Source organism: Mauremys mutica, chromosome 4 (genome assembly GCF_020497125.1).
Source record: "Mauremys mutica isolate MM-2020 ecotype Southern chromosome 4, ASM2049712v1, whole genome shotgun sequence".
Lineage (NCBI taxonomy): Eukaryota > Metazoa > Chordata > Testudines > Geoemydidae > Mauremys > Mauremys mutica.
The window spans coordinates 115,013,302-115,019,301 of NC_059075.1; positions in this window are offsets into that span (position 1 = coordinate 115,013,302).

Below are 6,000 nucleotides of genomic sequence, written 5' to 3' on the forward strand. Positions count from 1 at the left end.
CTCCCCTAGCCCCAGGGGGCCCGGATCTCCCTTTGTGACAGGTTTGGGTCACAGAGACACCCCCCCCCCCCCGACTGCTGCCTGAGGTGCTGAAACTACCTCTGAGCCTGTTTCACCGGGCAGCTTGGGCCTTCAGAGCCCAGCCTTGTTGAGCCAGACACCAGTCTGCTCCAACACAGACCCAGGGTCTGACCCACATGCCCCAAAGCTTCAAAATTAACTGAAAACAGTTTAAGAAGTGTCCCTGTCTCTAGCATCCAGACACCCAGTTCCCAATGGGATCCAAACCCCAAATAAATCCATTTTACTCTGTATAAAGTTTATACGGGGTAAACTCAAATTGTTCACCCTCTGTAACACTGATAGAGATGCACAGCTGTTTGCTCCCCCAGGCATTAATTACTTGCTCTGGGTTAATTAATAAGCAAAAAGTGATTTTATTAAGTATAAAAAGTAAGACTTAAGTGGTTCCAAGTAATAACAGACAGAACAAAGTGAATTACCAAGCAAAATAAAACAAAAACACACAAGTCTAAGCCTAATACAGTAAGAAACTGAATACAGATGAAACCTCACACTCAGAGATGGTCCAATAAGCTTCTTTCACAGACCAGACTCCTTTCTAGTCTGGGCCCAATCCTTTCCCCAGTACAGTCCTAGCTCAGGTGGTAGCTAGGGGATTTCTCATGACTGCAGCCTCCTTATTCTGTTTCACCCCCATATATGGCTTTGGCACAAGAGGGGAAGCTTTTGTCTCTCAGAGTCCCCCCCGCCCTTCTAAATGGAAAAGCACCAGGTTAAAGATGGCTTCCAGTACCAGGTGACATGATCACATGTCCTGTGAGACCCTAAGCCTTCATTCTTCCTGGCTTGACTCACAGGAAGGCTTGCAAGTAAACAGCCATCTACAGTCAATTGTCCTAGTTGATGGGAGCCATCAAGATTCTAAACCAGGGCTCTCAAACACATGGCCCACAAGGTTATTTTCTGTGGCCCGTGAGCTCCTTGCAGGCCCCTCCAGCATTTACCTAGAGCGGCTCTGGCCTGGCATGCACTCCAGGAAGCAGAAAGAATGTGGGGGAGGAGAGGCAAGATGCAAGGGTGTGTGTTGATATTGCTTCAGGCACCACCCCCAGCAGCTCCCATTGGCCGTGGTTCCCTGTTCCCTGCCAATAGGAGATGCTGGGGGCGGTGCCTGAAGCAACAGCAACACACACCCCTGTGCCCCTGCTACCCCATGTTCCAGCCACTTCCTGTAGTGGTGCGAGGGCAGGCAGGGAGCCTGTCCTGCTCCCGGTGCACCCTGGGCCAGAGTCCTCCACCCAAACCCCTCCTGCAGTTCAACCCCCTGCCCTGAGCCCCTTGCCGCACCCTGCATCCAGACCCCCTGCCACACCCCTCCTGCACCCAACCCACTGTCCTGAGTTGCCTGCCACACCCTGCACCCAACCCGCTACCCTGAACCCCCTGCCACAACCCTCCTGCACCCCACACCCCAACTCCCTGCCCTGAGCCCCCTGCCACACCCCTCCTGCACCCTGATCCCCTGCCCTGACCCCCTGCCACACCCCTCATCTCTCCTGCACTCCACACCCCAACTCCCTGCCCTGAGCCTCTGCCACACCCCACACCCCTCCTGCACCCCCTTGGAGCAGGGAGGGGGCAGAGTTGGGGTGGGGATTTTGGTGAAGGGGTTGGAATGGGGGCAATGAAGAGGTGGGAAGAGGCAGAGTGGGGTGGGGCGGGGCCTCATGGAAGGGGTGGAGTGGGGGTAGGAGGGAGGTGTCAGTAATGCTGCCTTAGGCCAATGTACTAGTCCTCATTTGGCCCTCATGGTCATTTGAGTTTGAGACCCCTGGTCTAAACCACCGTTAATGGCCCACAATTTGCATAACTATAGCAGAACCTCAGAACTATATTCCTAGTTTCAGATACAAGAATGATACATTCATACAAATAGGATGACCCACTCAGTAGATTATAAACTTTGTAATGATACCTTACAAGAGACCTTTTGCATGAAGCATATTCCAGTTACATTATATTCACACTCATTAGCATATTTCCATAAAACATATGGAGTGCAATGTCACACCCCTCTCCTCAGCTGCTCCCCAATCCCCAGGGGGCCAGGATCTCCCCTCTCGCCAACCACTCCCCAATCCCCATGGGGCTGGGATCTCCCCTCTCCCAAGCCATTCCCCAATCCCCAGGGGCTAGGATCTCCCCCTCCCCAGCTGCTCCCCAATCCCCGGTTGCCAGGATCTTGCCTCTCCCCAGTCCCCAGGATCTCCCCTATCCCCAGCCGCTCTCCAATTCCCAGGGGTCTGGGATCTCCCCTCTCCTCATTGCAGGCTCGCTGCCTTTTCCTTGTCTCTGGTGTAGTTGCCTGTCTCCCTCTCCCATTCCCACAAAGGACCCGGGCTGATGAGACTCCCCTCCTAGCCTAGGGCACACTCAAGCCTCATGCATCAGGACAAAGCTGGTTACCAAATGGGGTCAGGAAAAAAAAAGTCTCCATTGCACAATGAAGTACATCATCTTTTTATATTTTGAATTCCTGCTCTGCAGCATATAGTATTTGTTGCTATCAGAAAGGATACTGGGCTAATGGGACCTATGGCAGTAATTTCCACATTCCCAACATCAATAGAACATGGGTGTTGGAACTAGCAATAAGCCTGCATTCAGGTTCGCACCAGGAAGCCTGTTAGCTTACATGACCTCAGTTGGGTGGGTGGGTGTGCATATTCTGACTTGTACTGCTGGAACCTTGGTTTGAATCCAGGTTGGTGTTCTGGGTTGCTAACCTCAGCTGTTTCTGTTAGGCAATACTCTGCTTCATCTAATGGAGATATACCTATCCCCTAGGGCTGGAAGGGACCCCAAAGGGTCATTGAGTTCAGCCCCCTGCCTTCACTAGCAGGATCAAGTATTGATTTTGCCCCAGATCCCTAAGTAGCCCCCTCAAGGATTGAACTCACAACCCTGGGTTTAGCAGGTCAATGCTCAAGCCACTGAGCTATCCCTCCCCCAGTATGAGGCATTATTTGTTGCAAATGCCCATCACTGCTCAAAGGAGGCCCCACAATTTAAGAAGCATGAACATGGAGATGTCACTTGTGTCCCCTACACCGGGTAACACCATCCAGTATAAGACTGAGCTCATTAAGGTGACACCATACAGAACATTTGTTTATTCAACTGTCTCGATCAGTTGTATCACAGTAGTGCCTAGATGCTCCAGCCAAGATCAAGGGTCACAAGGGTATAAACAGAGAGAGAGAGAGAGAGTCCCTGCTTGCAAGAGCTTATAGTCTAAATAGTCAAGACAGAGGGTGGGAGGTAAAGTGACTTGCCCAAGGACACACAGCAGCTCAGTGGCAAAGCTGGGACTAGAAGCCAGGTCTTCTGAACCACAGTCTAGTTCCTTGCCTACTAGACAAAACCACCTCTCCTCTTGCCTACCCTAGTTACAAATGCAGATCTTCAATTTCCAGCTCATCTTCTATAGGCACCATGATCACAGCTCTTCACAAGGTGAATTTTTCACAGTGAGAGTACACAAAGGAGGGTGCAGCCGAAGAGGGAAATGGATTGAGGTGAGGCAATGTGTGCCTCCTGTGGTACTGTAATATGACACACTAGATCGAGGTTTATGGGGAGGTTAGCCTAGAACCCTTTTTGTTTGATGCTGGAAGTTGGGCCAGCCAATCCAAAAGATCCCTTCTAGCCCCCAATATCTGTAAATCTACTGACTCTTCAGAAGTAAGTGGATGGCTGTATCTCCGTGTACAGGAAGACTGATCTGTGAAGAATGGCATTATGGTTAAGGCACTGGATTGAGAGACAGGTGATCTGTATTCTGTTCCTGGCTGTGCCACAGAATTCTTTTGTGACTTTTAGCAAGTCACTTAATCTCTCTCTGCTTCAGTTTTCCATCTGTAAAACTGAGATAATTCTACTTCCTTTGTCTCATCTATTTAGACCGTAAGATCTTCAAGGCAGGGCCTGTCTCTCACTTCATGTATGTACCATGCCTAGCACAATATGACCCTGATCTCAGTTGGGACCAACTAGGTGCAACTCCAATACAAATAATAATGTAGACGGAGGAACAGGGAGAGAATGAGCATACCAGGCAGAGAGACCATGACAGCATGATGTTTACAAATGAAGCTAACAAGATTTCATAATTCTACACCATGATCTTTTTTTTAAATATGATCTTTGTTTTGCCATGTAAGGTTATGAAGCACAGCTTCATGGATTATGTTTACAGAGGACAGGCTGCTTTATTTTTCCCTTATCAAACTTGGTACATTGACTGTAAATTCTCTCTCAATTCTGCCCTTTCTTCCTCCTTTGCAAATACGCCAGAAAGTATTTAATAACTGTACACATTTTGCTTAACCCTGCAAACCGGAATGAGGAACAGAAAGCCAATGTTTAGTGAAATACATCTTCAACCCCGACATCAGGAAACGTGCTGTGCGCACACACATTGACAAAACAATGTTCAGCGCTGGATTAGCATTTGGAGAGATGTTTTCATTTGTGACATTAAAAGTCTGTATAATTTGTGGGAGGCTGTATGGCCTAGAGGTTAAAGTGGATGACTGGAAGTCAGGAGTCCTGAATTAATGTGACTTTGGGCAAGTCCCATAAACACTGTGTGCTCCAGTTTCCCCATCTGTTAAATGGCTTAATTAATAGTTCCATACCTTGCCAAGTTCCTTGGGTGGAAGGTGTTATATACGTGCTAAGAAGTCCATTGTATTATGTCAGATGTGTGCATTTCTTCAGTGGATTAACAGTCTATCATTATTCGTGTTCTTAATAAACAACTGTGCCTTACATTGAAAGGTAGCAATTTGCATCCTAAAAGTGGTGCAACAAACTTTACCAATATTGAAATCAGTTTTCCCCACTGCTGAAAAACAACCACCTCTGGGGTAAGTCTTAGCAGCTGTTTGACAGTGCAGAGCCCACCTCTTCCTTGCTGTGCACTACAAGCTCATAGAAAGTCTGTCATAGAATCATAGAATATTAGGGTTGGAAGAGATCTCAGGAGGTCATCTAGGCCAATCCCCTGCTCAAAGCAGGACCAACACTAACTAAATCATCCCAGCCAGGGCTTTGTCATTTCATTAATAGACAATGATATGCACAAATCCTGGTATCTCAAATGGAGGTTTGCAAACAAGTCAATCCAAACACACATGGATTTAGATAAAACAATAAAACAAGTTTATTAACTACAGAAAGATAGATTTTAAGTGATTACAGTAATGAGGCATAGAAGTCAGGATTGGTTACAAAGAAATAAAAGGTAACATGCAAACTAACACCTACCTTAACAAGTTAAGTGAACTTGAAGCAAAAAGGTTTCTCTCACCACATGCTCACAGAAGTCTGGCTGGATTTTTCAGACAAGACCTCTCCCCCAGTTCAGTGATGCTTCTTTTGCCTTTCAAATGTTGTTGATGCCATGAACAGAGATGAGGGGAGAGAGGTGATTAGGTGATTTGTGTCCTCTGTTCCTCATTTTTATATCTTTTCTTCCTCTTTGAGAATCATCTCCAGCTGGGGTTCAAGTGACAGCCAGTCTGTTTACATGGGAACCTCCAGCTAAAATGTAAATTTCTCGCTCACCCCCTTCTTCCTGTCAAAGAATGACCACTTAAGGAGGCCATAGTCCATCTGATTTTGCTGACACCTGGCTGACGCATCAGTTTGCCTTTATCTCTGAGGAACTTGTTTGGGCTGCTTCCCCAGATTTGCGATATGTTTTAGTAACATCATGCAGTAGAATCTTATAACTTTACATGCAATGTTGCCACACATATTTTACCAGGACAATAATGACCAGTGAATCTCAAGTTTTCATATGATACCTCACAAGGCATACTTTGTACAAAATTTATCGTAGCTTTGTGTAACTATAGCGCCCTTGTGGCCAAGATGGAGTCTGCTCTGCAGGCAGCTCTGGCCAAGAGA